Genomic DNA, 18,850 nt, shown 5'->3' with positions numbered 1-18,850 from the left:
CTGTCTTTTAAAAATGTCTAGCGTGTTTGCTTCCCTAATATGTATGGGTAATTTGTTACATAGTTTTGGGGCATAATTGACAAAGGCTGCATCACCGATGTTCTTATGCCTGCTTCTGGTGACCTCTAACAGGCTTGCATTTGATGATCGCAGTGTTCTAGCTGGTGTGTAGTTTATAAGAGAGTTAGCAATGTAGCTAGGTCCATGTAGAGCTTTGTATGTGAGGAAAAGGACCTTCTTCTCAATTCTGAAGGTAAAAGGGAGCCAGTGTAAAGTAGCTAGGACAGGACTAATGTGTTCTCTCCTTTTAGTTTTGGTTAATAATCTAGCTGAAGAATTTTGAAAGAGCTGTAGTCTTTCAGTGGTTTTCTTGAGAAGACCAGCGAAAAGTGCGTCACGGTGCGTTCACACTGCAGCGACACGATGCGAGCGACAACATGTTTCCCATTCATTTTCAATGGAGCCAGGCGAATCGCTTGCGTGGTGCATTGTGGGTAGCGAAGCGACGCGACAGAGTTGAGATTTTCTCAACTTTATGCAAATGAGGAACGATTTTCGTTAGCGATGGCCAATCGGAGTGTTTTCTTGTTTCTCGTAACGTGGCAACCATGGTAAACATTTCTAGGTTTCAAGGTGGAGGAGAAACTAATCGTTTGTGTGGCTGCTTACCCTGTCCTGTACGATACATAGCTGTATTCGTACAGAGATGTTATTTTTTTTTAAACGAAGCATGGCGCAAGGTTGCCGAAGTTGTTGGTGCTTGTACTTTCTAATTCAGTTTAGTGGCATTACGTAACTTTGTTCTGTAGTAACTAGCTAGCCCGGCTGGAACTCCCTATCGTATCGACAGATTAGCAGAGACTGAGTAATGTAATAAAATGTTTTTTACACATGTCAACGTGTATGTCTATTAAACAGTTTTGTATTTTGTATACAAGTTGTATTTTGATCGATGTTGCGAGTACGTAAACCCAAGTCTGCACACTTGGCCATTACAACTACAACAGTGACTTTAGAGAACTACATTTTACATGAATCTGTTTAAAACGCCCCCGAGCGTGGTGAACTGTGGGAAGGCGAGCGATGGCAAGCGATTCGCGTCGCTGCAGTGTGAACGCACCGTTACAGTAGTCCAGCCGGCTGGATATAAAAGCATGAATTAACATCTGTGCATCATTTTGGTTCTTGAATGGTCATACCTTCGCTATATTCCTCAGGTGAAAGAAGCAGTTTTGGTCACTTGAAATTCAAATATGAGTCCAGGATTACACCGAGACTTGTCACCTCTGGTTTAAGCCAGGGGGCTCCAAGATTCTTAGTAAGCATCTCTCTTTTGAATTTGGGGCCACATAGTAGGACTTCAGTTTTGTCTGCATTTAATTTAAGAAAGTTATCATTCGTCCATTTGTTTATTGCCAACAGGCAGCTGGTAATGGAATTGATGGCCGTTGCATCATTGGGTTCAGTGGATATATATAGTTGTGTGTCATCTGCATAGCTATGGAAATTCATGTTGTTCTCTGATTATGTCGCCGAGTGGTAACATATAAAGAAAAAAAAGTAATGGACCTAGGCAGCTTCCTTGAGCAACCCCGTAGCAGTTCTCATGTTTCTTGGACCTATGGTCTCCTAAACTAACCTAAAACTTCCTTCCTGTGATATATGATTTCATCCAGTTCAGTACACTATCCGTGAACCCAATAAGGTTTTCCAGTCTATTGATTAGGATGTCGTGATCAATGGTATCAAATGCTGCACTGAGATCTAACAGGATAAGGATAGAGACTTTATTTGCATCAGAGTTTAGTCTGAGGTCGCTAATTATTTTGGTGAGAGCAGTTTCAGTAGTGTGATATTTTCTGAAACCTAACTGCGAGACTTCCAAGATGTTATTTTCTTCAAGAAAATATTTTAATTGGACTAATACTATCTTTTTCAGTACTTTACTAATAAATGGAAGGTTTGATATAGGTCTGTAACTTGCAAGTATACTGTTATCTAGGGCTGCAACTAACAATTATTTTAGTAATCAATTAATCTGTCAATTCTTTTTCGAATAATCAGATAAAAAAACTAAAAAGCATTAATTTCTAACCCTTCATTCAAAAACAGAACTGACAGTGCAAATTTACAGTGCACACAATTTTGAAAAAGTTAAAATTGGTGTGGATTTAATGCTATTTTCAGAGATTAGCTATTTATTTGAGTTTTGTTTAAAACATTTTTGAAAATTGAAAGGTTGTGGAAGTAGGCCAGACTTTATTAGAATAATCTGGTTTATATGTAAGATTTTCTTGACAAAATTTTGAAAAAGTTTTGTGAGCTATTTTCAAAGATTGGTATACTTCGATACTTTGGTAATACAATACTGTGGAAGTATACCAGACATTGTTAAGATGGTGTCTGGTGTCTATTTGAGGTTTTATATTCATAAAAATATTATTATAGTCAAAATTTTTCAAAATGGTATGGGTAGTTTTCACCCGGTCCCTAACGCGACGCTGAAAAGTAGCATCTTCCGAATGTTAGACGAATGTCGAATATAAAACTAACTTCACCTCGGGCAATTACACTTTTTTGACGTAGCCTATTTCGTGTGAAATGCTCCCACACATTGGATGACTAACGGTGCGTTCACACTGCAGCGTTTTTTACCGCTCTGCACCACTGACCTTCCCACAGTGCACCACGCTCGGGGGCATGTCAGACGGATTAATTCAGAGCTGTAGTTCTTTTAAATCACTGTTGTAGTTTGTATAATGTCATGGCAAATGTGCAGACAAAATACAGCTTTTACACACATTAAGCAAAAATCCGATACGCATTCTGGATCTGACATGATTTTATCTACAGCACACATTAGGTTATCTTTTTCCACACTTTTTTTAGGCCGAGTGAAAGATTAAATGCCACCCCCACTCTATGTAACGGGTCTAGTGCCGGCTGGAATACAGAGATGGTCCATGTTGTATTTGCGCTCATTTTTATTATTAATGTATTGTAATAATTTCTACAAGCTAGCTAGCACTTAAGCAATTTTTCCAGTAACATTGAAAATAGTTGTATGCATAGGCTAGCTGGATTTATAACCACACCCTGTATTCAGCACCAACAAATTAAATTCCCTCCCGCTCTTTATATATTATTGGAGGGAATAAATTGGTATAAATATAGATGCTCTCCATCAATATTCTATCATTCATCATGAACAACCGTCAGAAGATTGCTGTCATCGCCCTGCTCTACTGTCGGAGAAGACGCCGCCGATGCTTTTGGGTTCATCCCATTCTGCGTTTGCGGGTAGACAACGGAGCTCATAGGATCAATATCTGAGGTTGTGGAGTTAGATTTGCTCACAATTTTGGAAGGTTCACTTAGTGTGATACATGTCAATGTGCTCATGGTTATGTTGCAGAATCTACTGATGTCAGTTCCAACCCCACTATTAATAATACTAGCTCTGATCAAAGTTATTTTGTTCTTGAAGAACAAAGCAAGCTCTTCACATTTAACTGCTGAGGATGGAGGGGGTGGCAGGGACAGTGTTTAGCAGCTGGTCAATGGTGGAGAAAAGAACTCTGAAGAATTTCTGGCATTTTCTGTAATAATGCTAGAGAAATATTCTTTCCTTGCTAGACATATGGTTTTGTTATAGGTTGTTAGTGCATCTTTGTAAATATTGTAGAGGATAGTAATCTTTTTTCCCTCCATTTTCTCTCTGCTGCACAGCATTTTCTTTTCGTTTCTCGAACCTTTTTATTTCTCAGCCATGGGAAGGTTCTGCTTGTGGACTTATTTTTGGTTTTCAGTGGTGCAATTGAGTCTAACACAGATAATAGTGCATTGTTGAGGTTCTCTACCATTTCATCCAGGGAGCATTCATGATTAGTTGGCTCATATAGAGCAAATTCTTCAGAAAATGTCTTCATAGCTCTATCGTCTAGATGTCTTCTTTGGACATTTAATTATTTTGTGGTTTTTGTTAAGATAATTTCCACATTAAAAAGTATACAATGATGGTCTGAGAGGGGTAGATCAGTTGAAATATTATTGATGTTTAGTCCAGTTGTTATTACTAGATCTAGTGTGTTTCCGTGTTGGTGTGTTGGGTCTGTTATGTGTTGAGTTAGATCGAGACTGTCCAGGAGATTTAAGAGCTCAATAGTTCTAGGGTCTGCTTTTTTATTTACTTGGATATTTAAGTCTCCGCTTAAAACTACTTTGTCATATATAGTGACACATAGTGATAATAGAGAATTCTTGTATGAATATTGGCGAGTGCTTGGGTGGCCGATATATAAAAACAAAAAGTATTGATTCGGTTTTGAGCTCTATAGCAAGATATTCAATTGATGTAAATTCACCTAGTTCAGTGATTTTGAACAACAGTTTAGATGAGAAAATAACTGCGACTCCTCCGACTTTTTTTGGTTTCTTCGAAACTTGGTGAAAGCTGTAATCGGGCGGAGACGCTTCTATCAAAGTTGCTGTTGCCCTGTCGTTGTTGAGCCAGGTTTCTGTTAGACAGATACTAAGTTGTTTTCTTTGACCAGATCATTAACTAGAAATGTTTTGTTATTTAGTGATCTAACATTTAGAAGGGCCAGTTTCATCTGTGGGGTATTAACAGATAAAACAGGGGTTGATAGATTTGGAGGAAGAATATGGATAGTTGTGAGACTTCTAACATGAGCTTCAGGTTTGTAACCATGCATTTGACCATGCCATTTGCTGTTTGTGATGATGACCGGTATGTCTAATGAAATAGCATGGTGGCTGTCCTAGCGCAGCTTTTCACTGAGCCGTTCTATCACAAGGGAATTCGTCAGGGGGGTGAAGTTCTGTGCAGAGCCCAAGTCCTTGCAGGAGGCTGTTTGAATGTTCTGTTCCATGGGAGGTTGTTTGGGATGCGTCGGTCAGTTTAGACACAACAGGGATAGGGGGTGAAGCTTGATTGGTCGTCAAGAGCACGTGACTGATGTTTGCTGTTAGTAGCCGAGACCCTCTGTGGTTTGGGTGGAGTCCGTCAGCTTGAAAATGGTCTGCACAGTTCCAGAACACATTGAAATTATCGATAAATCTCAGTTTGTGTGCCAGACAGACGGATGACAATCATGTGTTGAAAGATAGGAGTCGACTGAAGGCTTCTTTTCCTCTGCGAAAGTATGCAATCGGTCTACTGATGAATACATCTTGATATCAGTTAAGTGTGTTCAGTAGCTGGATGAAATGTTTTTTAAGTATCTCAGTGCCAGTTTTCTTGTGTATGATATCAAATGAGCCATTGTGGATGATAATCTTAGGGTTGTTTGGTTTATTGTTGAGGATTGTTTGTACCTCTGACGACAGTTCCTCGACAGATGTGTTGCTAAGACAAATATTTTCTGTCTTTGCCAGTTAAACATGTGCTGTCATGGCATCTCCAATCAAGATAGTAGCCATATGTGGTGTTGTGTTTGCATTTCTAACATTTACCTTATCAGTAGCTGCGGAGCCAGTTCTTAGCTTATTTGGGTTAGCAATGATAGGACCCTGTGCTAGACCAAGGTTAGCCACTGTGTCAGTGCTAGCATTCGATTCTATAGTGCTAGCAGCGTTAGCTCCTCTAAGTGCTAATGGGCTGTGGGTAGTCTTAGCATACCTTGGATCTTGATAATCCTGTGGTATTGTTGTCTGATTAGGCTTGACAGGGGGTCAAACAGCGCCCCGGGTAGTCCGAGAGGGACTTGGAGTGAAATGGGGAATGAAATGACGCAGCAGACAATGATGTGTTGGATTTGCATGTGTGTAGTAGCTACTATCATGGTGTGTCGGAGATCTGGGCCCTTCATGTTTGTTAGCTGCGTGGCTAGCACTCCTGTGCCTCTTTGCCTTGGATTCCACACACAAGGGAGAGAGAGTTCCCAGTGGTTCAAATCTGTTTCTGAGTGGGACGAGGAGAGGTGATGCGGGAAGAGTCTCTGCCTCGCTTTTTTTGCTTTTTGTCCTTGGTGCCAGTCCCATCTCCGATGAAGGTAGAAGCGACGCTAGGCCTCTTTGGTTTAGTGCCGAGAGGAGGCCATGACTCATCTGGTCCACTGGCCGGTGGAGAGAAAGCTGGTTCCAAGGGTGGCTCATTAGCCGGTAGCTTAGCCCCCGGGCTAGGTAGCATGGAATCTATAAAGTCTTTAGTCTCTCTGATATCTAAGAGGGTTCTGACTCTTAGCCCCATTTCGACTATCCTCTGAGTAAATAAGAATAATACATTTTTACCCCTCCCTGAGTCACCACATTACCGCGGTGGAGGGGTTTGCATGTCCTAGTGATCCTGGAAGCTATGTTGTCGGGGGCTTTATGCCCCTGGTCACCTAAGGCAAACAGGTTCCAGGCTAAGGACCAGACAAAGCGTGGCTCAAAAACCTACCATGAAGAAAAACAACAATGGTTGTCAGTTGCCCCTGCCCGGAAGCGGGTCACAACTTTTCCCATGGGGCCCGGTCGGGCACAGCCCGAAGAGACAACGTGGGACCCTCTTCCAGTGGGCTCACCATCCGCAGGAGGGGTCATGGGGGTCGGGTGCAGTGTGAGACGGGCGGGGGCCTTGGCGGTCCAAATCCTCGGCTGCAGAAGCAAGCTCTAGGGACATGGAACGTCACCTCGCTGGCGGGAAAGGAGCCTGAGCTGGTGCGCGAGGTAGAGAGATTCCGGCTAGATATAGTCGGCCTCACCTCGACGCACAGCATAGGCTCTGGAACCAGTCTCCTTGAGAGGGGCTGGACTCTCTTCCACTCTGGAGTTGCCCTTGGTGAGAGGCGTCGAGCTGGGGTGGGAATACTTGTTTCCCCTCGTTTCGGCGCCTGTACATTGGGGTTCACCCCGAAGTTTTGTTGTTGGAATTCTGTGCTAGACACGGCTTGTCCATAATGAACACCATGTTCAAGCATAAGGGTGTCCTGGCACCAGGACACCCGAGGTCTCAGTTCGATGATCGACTTTGTAGTCGTGTCATTGGACTTGGGGCCGCATGTCTTGGACACTCGGGTGAGGAGAGGGGCGGAGCTGTCAACTGATCACCACCTGGTGGTGAGTTGGCTTCGATGGTGGGGGAGGACGCCGGTCAGGCCTGGCAGGCCCAAAACGTAATGTGAGGGTCTGCCGGGAACGGCTGGCAGAACCCTCTGTCAGAAGGAGCTTCAACTCCCACCTCCGGGAGAGCTTTGATCATGTCTCGGGGGGGGGGGGCCGGGATCATTGAGTCCGAATCGGCCATGATCCGGGCCTCCATTGTTGAAGCGGCTGACCGGAGCTGCGGTCTGCGGCTGCATGTCGCGGCGGTAACCCTCGAACCCGGTGGTGGACTCCGGAGGTGAGGGATGCCGTCAAGCTGAAGAAGGAGGCCTATCAGACTTTATTGGCTGGTAGGACTCCAGAGGCAGCTGATGGGTACTGGCAGGCCAAGCGGAACGCGGCTTTGACGGTCGCGGAGGCAAAAACCCGGGTTTGGGAGGAGTTCGGCGAGGCCATGGAGAATGACTTCTGAACGGCTTCAAAAAGGTTCTGGACCACCATCCGGCAACTCAGGAGGGGGAAGCAGTGCTCTGTCAACACTGTATACGGTGGGGATGGTGAGCTGCTGACCTCGAAGGGGAACGTCCTGGATCGGTGGAAGGAGGACTTCGAGGACCTCCTTAATACCACCAACATGCTTTCCGACGTGGAGGCAGAGTCTGGGGACATCGGGGGGGGGCCTTCTATCTCTGGGGCTGAGGTCGCCGAGGTGGTTGAAAAGCTCCGTGGTGGCAGGGCCCCTGGGGTGGATGAGGTTCGCCCGGAGTTCCTTAAGGCTCTGGATGTTGTAGGACTGTCTTGGTTGACACGACTCTGCAACATCGCGTGGACATTGGGGACAGTGCCTCTGGACTGGCAGACCGGGGTGGTGGTTCCCCTCTTTAAAAAGGGGGACCAGAGGGTGTGATCCAACTTTAGGGGGATCACACTCCTCAGCCTCCCTGGGAAAGTCTATTCAGGGGTCCTGGAGAGGAGGGTCCGTCGGATTCTCGAACCTCGGATTCAGGAAGAGCAATGTGGTTTTCGTCCTGGCCGTGGAACAGTGGACCAGCTCTATACTCTCCGCAGAGTCCTGGAGGGTACATGGGAGTTCGCCCAACCAGTCTACACGTTTTGTGGATTTGGAAAAGGCGTTCGACCTTGTCCCTCGGGGGCTCATGTGGGGGGTGCTCCGATATTACGGGGTACCGGATTCACTGATTGGGGCTGTCCGGTCCCTGTACGACCGGTGCCAGAGTTTGGTCCGCATTGCCGGTAGTAAGTCGAACTTGTTTCCGGTGAGGGTTGGACTCCGCCAGGGCTGCCCTTTGGCACCGATTCTGTACATTACTTATATGGACTCGGCAAATAAGAAACTTCAGAGCATTTCTCCATGAATGACTATACAATCTGACTAGGGTCTTACGCTCTCCCCTATTACAGATGTGTATCAAAGCTAGAGACCCGGACATACCTGTACTGATTATTACAGTATCCAATTATGTTGGATACAGTTTGATCTTGGATGGTTGAGCCGTAAGTCTACAAAAAAGTGGGACATGGACACCCACAAACTGAAATGTAGCCTCAGTGTTGAAAAGAGTAATCCAACGTAGCCGATACGTGTTTTATGCAGAAAGTTTGGAAACAATTACGGAACTATATTTGTACAGCCCATGACAAGAGTGTTTTCGGAAGACCTAATTTCTGTGTGTCTTACTCTCATCTGCGCACAAACCTAAACAACATGCTTGATTTGGTCCAAAAATTGTGACTTGTATAATGAACGAATCAGACAACTGCAGGATTACATGACAAGGTAAATCAGACGAAAAGATAGACAGGAACTACAGCGAAATATCAATAGAAGTTATGAGTAGGCCTACTTCAACAGCGGCTATAGGATACTTTCAGTATTAATAACAAGCCACTTTTATCTTCGATGGACGGATTTGAGCCGTCAGATGGTTAAATGAGACCCGCCTACGACACACACCATCATTAGCAGTCCGAAAGAGTTCTCTGATCTCTGTTGCTGTTACAGATATCAAAGCGACGACGGCTGCAGCGTTCAACGGAGAGGGCTTAGCCTATGTTGTAATTTTCCATGGAGCAAAGTTGTTTTAGACACAGTTGTTCTTGTAATTCGGGCAGAACCCTATAATGTTTGGTACTTGCCTATGAACTTAGACATTTACACAAAGATGTGTCCTATGTGGCTCATCAGTTAGGTGTTCAAATCAAATTGGACTTTATCACAGTATTTTTTACATTTTGTTTTAATTGTTTATTATATTACAAAGGCCTTCACGGGATCCCATATTTCATGTGTAAAGCCCCCAAGAAAACATAAAACCATCACAGGCTGGGGGTCTCAACAGAAAGAGGACTTCAGTGACAAGTGGCCGTCACTTTAAAAGAGGACGTCCATGTGTATGGAACATATGTCAATAAGGCATTAGTCAGCTACTTGGAGCCAAGTATACAAGAATTCCTGGATTTAAGAACGTAATGACAGTGGCACATCTTTTAAAATTGGTTTTAGGCAGGACATGTGAAACGGCCATTCTCCATTTTGAGAATTGACATTCACAGTACAAAAACAACACATCCATTATATATAGGTCTGACATTAAAGGCAAAGGGTCGAGAAATTGTACAATCATTTTTGCTGTATGCACATGAGGGTGTAAATAAGACATTTTCACCTCTGACCAAGAGGTTGGACAGTCGTGTGAGGACAGAGGTATGTTGAGGAACCTCTCTGACTGATGTGTACTAATAGTAAGGGTTGTTTTAATCTCTTCACAGCTGACACATTGAGGCTGAGGAGGTAAGCCGCACCTATCAATGACTTAGCCCAGTTCATTGACATATTTAAGCCTCTTCTGCCTCTTTTCTATCTGATGCGGAAGCCAAGATAAAGAGGGATTCAACTTTAGAAATGCAAAGAGAGAGAAAAAGAAGGAGAAAGATAAAGAGAGCAGCAGTGAGTCTCAGAGTTATGGCTCATGGGAATGCCAAGGTGTTCACAAACCATGTCCCCAGAGACAAAACCAAGTCTCCCATCATCTCACAAGAAATTGTTGGCAGAGCCCCAAATGATTCATTTCTTAGCTTCAGAGACACACTCTCTCTCTACCTCTATTCCTCCACTATTTTTGTATCTCTATCTTTGACTCTCTCCCCTCCCTCATTCTTTCCTCTCACTGTATCTAACTCTTTTTATTTCTACTTCTTTCTTCAAAAGTTAGCAAAGTGATCATGCATTTTTTTTTCAATACATATTGCACCAAATTCAGATAAAAGTGAACTGGCTTTTTCTTTCCAAAAGGAGCTTTTTCTTTCCCCAAGGAGGGACTTAAAACCAGGGTTGAGAAACAGAGCAGTATCATGGCACCGCAACAAAATAGCTTTATTGTGTTGGCACCTGTAACCTAGTGTGTTAACGTGATAGGATGAGAGCAAAAAATAAAAATATAGCTAAGTTATCATGGGATTTACTGTTTACAATACATATCATGTGCAATACTTCTAGTCTGCCTATGATGGATGAGGTCATGTTTGTGTCTTGTGCAGACGTACTCTCCCGTTGGGACAGATTTGCCCTCAATACAATAAGTTATTTGCTGCATGATATTTGTTAAGATTCCAAGGCTCAAATTATCAACAGTTAAACTATCATTTGTGCAGCTGCACAGTAACATGCTCTCCATATTAACATGCAGCTCTGGTTGGTGGCAGTAACTTTGCTTTGGAATTATGCCTAACTACCTCTCATTTCCATAAATCTCTCATTTTATAGCACCAAACTTAATTGGGCTTAATGTCAAGCCATTAACCGTCTTTTGGCAGTGTTCTTTCTTGTTTTCCTCCTGTTGCTGCAATTTTAAATACATTAAGAGGTCCACCACTTGCTGGCTATAATTCGGCAGTCCTCATGTGATAAACCTTATACTCAGTCATGTGCCAGTTCCTCTGTGCTTTTTCCTTTTAAATAACCCCACAATCTCTCGTGTTCCTACAGCACACATTCATTTGCAGCCATGTGCCTGTCACTGGCATGACATGCAGCGTACACAAAGAAGAAACGGTTTGAAGTCATTTTTCCCTGATGGTAGTGTAACATTGTTGTTTTCTCTGATTGGCAGGTGAGAGCCATTAAGGCTGGTTCCCGCAGGTTGAGGACTGGATATTCCTGGGTTTAATAGGATCCTTACACCAGGCAGTACCACTGACAGAATGATTGAATATTTACATGAACGCGCCTACGTGCAGGCTCATATTGTAAACCATCCAACATGTTTGAGGGACATACAATGCTTCCAATCCCTTACCTGTTAAAGCCTACTTTGATTTGAAATGGTACCACAAAAACAGAGGACCTGTATTGGTGTGTTCAAAACAACGCCATTGGCCCTGAAAACTTTAAACATTGCATTATGTAGGCCTGAAGGTGAACAGTGCACCCACTCTGGTGGGACAACAGTATAGGCTATATCGTTGATCCAGATAGACCAACAATGTTCCCAGTCTGGTACAACTCTATTTAACAGTTTATCAGGTATGGTTCCAGTTCACTGCACAAAGTGCTCTCTCTGGCCAACAGACACTTTTCGTAACTTCATCCTCGAATAATCCTGTATCAAAGTATGTAGTTAGTATGATACACTATGGAAAAGATTTAATTTGTCACAGGTCAATGCTTTTAAGATGTCAACATACCCGTGGGAAACCATTCTCCCTGTGAGACCTGACATTTTGTTAATTCTCTTCTTCCTTTAAGCAAGGGGACAGCAGCTCTGGTGTGAAAAGAAAGTAGTCATGCAAGGTTTTGCACTATTAACCGCTGTCTTCTATGAAGGCACTCTGCATATTATCCAGTTTTAATGCATCTTTCATTGCATTGCATCAAAAGACAGGCTTCAAATTATTTAATATAAATTCTCAACATCATTACAAATTCTAAGTGGGGGTCTCTCATAAGTGACTCACTCTCATAGGGATTGCAGTGGCTACAGATAAGTCATACCTTGGCTCCCATGACAAATTGTCAACCACGTCTTACCAGCTGTAACAAAATTGGAGTTGGAGTTATAAAACCTAAAATAGGATGAATAAACCAACAGATTCAAGGCCGATGCAGTTCACTGCCTCACTAATTTAGTCGCTAATGACTGTAGAGCAATGACTAAGATCAGATCAAGAATGTAGGCTATTTTCGAGTTTTCCTTTCCCACTGTAAAGGTCATGACTGCACACTGAACCTATAATAATGAATCAAACATTTAGTGGTGCAACATCTGTCATAGGATATCAGGTTACTGTAGACCAGCAATGGACTGGGAGTAAAAATAGGCCCTGGAATTTGATCCAGACCGGCCCACCAGAACTGGCCACTGTCTACGCCACCACAGCTGCCCTGAAAATGCATGTGTAACGGGTATGAACCTGTGAAACTCAGTCCTCAAATATGTAACAGGCCTCCCGCGTCAACTTTTCTTTGGCGTAGTTGGTAGTGGTCACGCCTGGCAAGTCGGAGGTAGTGCGTTCGAGCCCAGTGAGTGGCGATTGAGCCTTGTCGTGACGGAGCGTGGCTACAGCTGTTACATACCCGTCACACATGCACTTTCTGTGTTTGATGTGATGCTAGTTACGGACTTCCAGACTTAATGCTGCATGGACGTTAATTTGGAATCGGCCTGGGGGAAATGGGGGCCGGACGACCGTGTTGCTCAATATTCTGCTAACATTTTTATTAGTAGTAAAAAAAAGTATAAGGCAAGCAGCCCAGAAGTGTTAGACATAAAAATCTACTGGGGCACAGGCCCCCATTATACGTACAGTTCAGGGACACAAGTTTGATATCAGATTTGGTAGGGACATCAATAGGTAATGCGAGCGTGCAACAATATTTTCCGCAATAACTTGAGCTCAAATAAAAAATGTTTTGCTTCATGTAGGCTACGTTGGATATAATACGTTGGATAACTGTTGTTATTATGTTTGAGTCAAAATAAGATGATCAGTTGGCCTATTATTGATAAATTGTCTTTCGTTTTGTGATGTTTTCTTAGCCTACCTAAATTCTGACTTGCATGCAGAGTCCGACACCTGGACATATGTGTGCACGTTACAGTGGCTATTATAGCAAGCAGAGAAGAGCGCACGGAAATTGAATTCTGCGGGCCACATCAGTTTGTGTTTTCGGTTAAACTGCGTTGATTACTGGGGCACGTGCCCCAGTAAAAAGGGTCTAGCGGTCAGCCCCTGCTGTAGACTTCTTTCATAAATCCTAAATGTCTTAAATGAGTGTGACAGCATCAATATCAGTTATTAAGTAACAGTATGGAGGTGTGATAAGAACACTTTTAATCCCCATAGAAGCACAAAGATTTACCAGCCTTAACGTTGTGGACACTACTGCACTAATTGAGTCAGGTGGCTGAGCGGTGAGGAAATCGGGCTAGTAATCAGAAGGTTGCCAGTTTGATTCCCGGCTGTGCCAAATGATGTTGTGTCTTACACAACATCATTTGGCACAGCCGGGAATCAAACTGGCAACCTTCTGATTACTAGCCCGAAGCGCAAGGCACTTCACCCTACTTGCCTTGGGGGGGAATGTCCCTGTACTTACTGTAAATCACTCTGGATTAGAGTGTCTGCTAAATGACTAAATGTAAATGTAATTGACCCTTGCAAAAAACAGCAATCTGCCTCTGTCATATTTTCACATATTGATGACTGATCCAGCTAATAAAATAATTAAAAAATACGTTAGCGCCTTGCCTTCGTTCGTGGCTTTGCGCTGTGGTGTTCATTAGTAGTGATCTGCATTGACAATGAACAAACCTGTTAGCTGAACTGCAACGTGTTGGAACTGCGCTAACCGCCTCTGACAGATGTGTCTCTCCTAGCCCTCGGCGGTAGGCCTATAGTTACAATCTGCATCCATGTTTTCCACTTAACGGACCAGAGAGAGCCACTGCATTCACGGATGGGAGGAGCACATCAGAGCAGTTACAGATAGAGTAAGGCTGCCGGTTACGTATTATTGTTGGGGTAGCGGAGGTCCACACTGGACTGAAAAAAAGGCTTATCGTATGTGCCAACCGCTGCTATATCCTTCAAGTAAACATACTTTCAGTTGTACTTTGTCTGATGATAGAAGTTGGAGCCTGGAAGAGAATCACCTAAGGGCTCTGTTGCAAACACCCAGGCCTAGGACCAGTGGCATCACAAGACCCTTTTTACTAGGGCACGTGCCCCAGTGTAAATCTGCTGTGCCCCAGTAATTGATAATTACTGATTGATAATCCCGGAAAAAGAAATGCAGTATCCCTATCAACACTGTGTCGGCACAGTCATAATTGAGGTAGGCTAAGAAAACATGACGAAACGAAAGAAAGTTTCTAATTAATAGGCCAACCGATCATCTTATTTAGACTCAAACATAATAACAGAATTAGTCCAACGAATAATATTACATAAAGCTCAAAAAACTGTATTTGCGCTAAAGTTATTGCAAAAACTATTGTTGTCCCTACCATGTATGATATCAAAGTTACGTCCCTGAACTGTATGTATAATGGATAGGGGCCTGTACCCCAGTAGAGCTTTATGTCTAGCAATGCACATGCCTAGGACATTTGTTCTCTTGGTTGTCTTTCAGCTACTGTTTAGATATTCTAGTTTAATTATGTGTCATTCTTATTCACACAGACCTTCTTTTCCTCACCTCTTAATCCTCCGGTTCTCTCTGAGTGCATATTCCCGACCCCTGCTTAACCCATTTCTCCAGGCCGCTCTTTTAAACAGTGTTCATCATCTCCAAGAAAACTGTGCTGCTGTTTTTCTTTCTCCTGGAGCTCTGGGGAAACAGTGTTTGTTGGACCTACGCCAGATGGAGGGAAGAACGTGATTTCCTCAGGGGCAGAACCGAGAGCATTATTGTCTGACAAAAATCATCAGTATACAGTCTTGTGTGTGTATGTGTGTGTGTGCTCCTTACATCTGAGATCTATAACTGGCAGTTATCAAAACACCAAGAAACCCCCACACGAACAAGTAAAGATAAGAGCCCAACATCCGTATTCCTGATTGGGTTTCCTGTGTACATCCCTGTGGTGTGGAACATTGCTGTTTCTCCAGTGAGACACTGCAACACTTGCTTTCTTCACAAGGTGGTGCCACAAGAGCAACAGATGCAAGACTCAATTCAGTTTGGGGAATACAACTATAAAACGATACTACGCTTGCAAGCATGAAATATTTAAGAGCTACGGGACCACAGTGTTCCATGTTTTATAAATCACCCAGCTGCGTGTGTTTAAACACAGGCAATGATAACTGTTGTAGCGACTTGTTCAGTGTGGAAAAACACTATAGAACAAATGTTTTTCAAACATATGTATATAAAATTGCCGCTGCAGGCCCAAATATGTATGTTTTGGTTCCTGCTCTCAATTAATATATAATTGACCAACCGTGGTCCTTCTTTGACTACTGAAGGTTTGTCAGTGTTGACCTCAAGTGTGAACAATAAGTGTTTCATTTGGGGTTGGACCAATACAACCACAAAACTAAATGACAGCATGCATCATTCCTGTTTGTGTTCACTGTTAAAACGATTACACACCAGGACAGTTCAAGTATGACTGACGTTCCCTGGATGAGATCATCAGTGGGATCAATATATCCCTACCGAAGCGATGTCTGTTAGCACATCAAATGAGAGAAGCGGGAAGACACCCGAGCCAGATCTTTGCCCAGGTATTAGGGCTGTGGCGTGCTGCCATCCTCACAGATGTTGGGCATGTGGAAACCGCAGCTGCCAAACGGGGATTAGTAGACAACGGGATGTCCTCCTGGATGCGACCAAACATCAAGGGTGAGACCGAGCTCAATAATGTCCCAAGTTGATGTCCTACTTACAAGGTCACACGGTCAACTATCGAAGTTCCGTAGAGTGGGCCTCCCCAGCTAATGGACTTTGTTTGCAAATGTTCTGGGCGAACAATGCATGCGTTTAACCAATGCTATTTTTGGTGCACTGCGTGAAACATCACAGCTAACAGAAGACTTGGGATGTTGACATGTGCTGCAATGACAACCCCCCTGTGGCGGTGTCTATGTAGCCACAGGTGACTGTTCTGCTGTCCGTCGAGGAACTTGCCTTCCGTGCTACGGGAAAACACATATGGGCCGGTTCATTTGCTCCAAGCCCTAACTGTCAATGTAGATCTGATCTCTCTGGCTGTTTCCCAATGGTGCTTTGTTTGTTTGTTTGTTTGTTGTTATTTACAGTACAGCCTACCCCTCAGAGCTGTCTCTGTGTTGACCTCTGTTGATGAATAGTCACAGAGGTCAATAAGATCTTTAGGACAGTTGAAGTCAAGTTACCTGTCTAGTATGTGATACCTAATCAGGTCCTTTATAGCATGTTTGAATACACATAGTGCTGATCCACATGTTGCATGCATTTATATATATATATATATATATATATACGCTCTCCTCTCTCTCTGTCTCTCTGTTTCTCTGTCTACTTAAAGTATATATATATATATATATATATATATATATATATATATATATATATATATATATCGAATGGAATTGAGCTATATATATATATGCTACATTATATGTACTTTATATGATATCACATACAGTAGATACCAAGACAAGTCATGTCTCACCTTGTCTTCTCAGCAAGGTAATTGTGTGGCACACAAAGATGATCCAATGCACTCTTTACATATCTGTCAGTGATGTGAGATGGAATATTGAGGTCTTGTATAATCAGATTTAATAATGGGATTTTCAAAGATTAATAGATTTTTGGACTGTAAATGGAGATATGTCATTAATCATCTAGGCTCTTTATTTTGATATGGGGCCATTTACCTTACTTGATTATTTATCTTGTAAACCACAAGGTCATTCAGAAAGAGATGGAGAGAACGCAGACAGAGAGAGAAAGAGGAATAAAAGGGGAGGGAGATAGAGAGGGGGATATAGACAATAAAGGACACAAGTCTGGTGGGAGGCATCTGTGATATATTTACGTTTCAGCTGTGCCTAAGTCTAATACTAATATGAAGCCAGTAGTGCAATGTGAACAGTGATTTCAAACATGTCATCTGAGAAGCAATTAAGTCAGAAAAAAACGCTCAAATGGCTTATTCACTTGGGCAGATGTAAATCATGCAGTAGGTTCACGAGAGATCAGATCCCAAAGCAATCCTCACACATATTGACATAAAGACATGAAGAATTCAGGACATGTCAGACTTGTTCCAATCAAAATTATTTCCACTGAATGGAGATGCATGGAGAGAAACTCCATGTTTCTCTGTTGAGTCTACAGCCCCCGTGTCTCACCCCCCTGCCTCGATCCCCTTTGTGGAATTCTAGTCTCAAGTGAAGAGAAAACATTCAGGAGAGAGTACAGGCCCAGCAAAGCCAACATAAAGTATTCTGACTGGGACCCCAACATAAAGTATTCTGACTGGGACCCTGTCCACATGAGAGTGCCACTAACAGTTTGAGCATGTATAAGAGACTGCAGCTGAGTGACAGCTACTCTAACAGACAACAGCAGATCCTGGGATTCTGTACGAAGGGAAAACCTACCGTTCATGCCCATCACACATTATCCAGCATGGTGAAATGGGTAATCTTCCTAGCTTGATCTGCTAAGCTATGAAATGTGTAATGTCATGTGATGTAATAAAATACTTAGTTAACTAATTGAACCGATTGAACAATTAAGTTTGTTTGCTGTTGTCCAGTCCACTAATACCAGTGATCAGTGTCCAAAGTTTTACAGTTGGCTTTCAACCTCAAGGGGGAATGAAACACCTCCAAGTTATTGCATTTCTTTCAAGGTGTCGGTGTGTGCATTGGGATGAAGAAATCAATGTCAGTGGATTCCCATAACGCTCCCATGCCAGCCATCAGGCCTCATGTGGGGACAGAAAGTCATGCACTGAAGTCACCCAAGGGGAATAGCAAATATTGATATTTGAAGGGTCGTCTGTGTTGAGTCAGACTCCTTCTAAAAGCCTTGGTAAAGGATTACCCAACCAGCCATGGACTTCCTCCGCCCGGGGAGGAGCACAAGCATCCTCCCTCCGACTGGTTTGAAGGGTCATTTTTAAACACAGTCAGGGATCAACAAACATCCACAAGAGTAAGAGTTGTTTAAGACAATCAATCAAACTCCCACTCACATACACACACACTTTCATCCTGCTGTTATGTTGGTGCTGGAGATAAAGTTAGGTTTATCTCTAATTAAGCACTCGATACTTTGAGAGGAGAATATCATTGACAAATTAATGAGCAATGACTTGTGTTTTGTAAATGTACGTTTTTGTGTGAAATTAGTCTTTTGGTTTGAGGCATACTGTCTCATTGGTCACTTGTATTATCTACTCAAAGTCACAGGCTATGAAAATGGAAATCCCTCTTTATGCATGCTGGATGATCTGAATGATCCTCATAACCATCCATTTGATTAACTTTGAATGTTCAAAACACATGTTCCAAAGCAGAGAGAGTGATGCAGCAACATGTCATAAAGAGGATACAAGTTTACTATCTGGTTCCACTAAATAAATAGCTAACTAGCTAGGTAGATACGGGATGTCTTCACAAACGGGACATATTCACAAACATCTTCACTCTAGAACAGATCTGAAGTGGATCTTCAAAGAAGACAAGAACCTTTCTGAACAACCAGCTTACTGTCTCACTGGTGCTAAAGAGCTTTTAAACTGAGGAACAGGATGAGGATGGATCTGTCAGATGTGATGAA

At 43.0% G+C, this 18,850-nt stretch overlaps 1 protein-coding gene across 2 annotated transcripts in view; it reads right to left on the bottom strand.

The window, feature by feature from the left end:
* The window catches only part of asic4a (acid-sensing (proton-gated) ion channel family member 4a), a 107,363-nt gene that overhangs the window by 34,824 nt on the left and 53,689 nt on the right, over positions 1-18,850 (bottom strand). The window lies entirely within an intron of this gene.

The sequence above is a fragment of the Hypomesus nipponensis genome, chromosome 23, assembly GCF_054491055.1.
Source record: "Hypomesus nipponensis isolate SF chromosome 23, ASM5449105v1, whole genome shotgun sequence".
Taxonomy (NCBI): Eukaryota; Metazoa; Chordata; class Actinopteri; order Osmeriformes; family Osmeridae; genus Hypomesus; species Hypomesus nipponensis.
The sequence above is the reverse complement of the archived record's forward strand: the minus strand, read 5'-3'. Positions and strand labels throughout refer to the sequence as shown.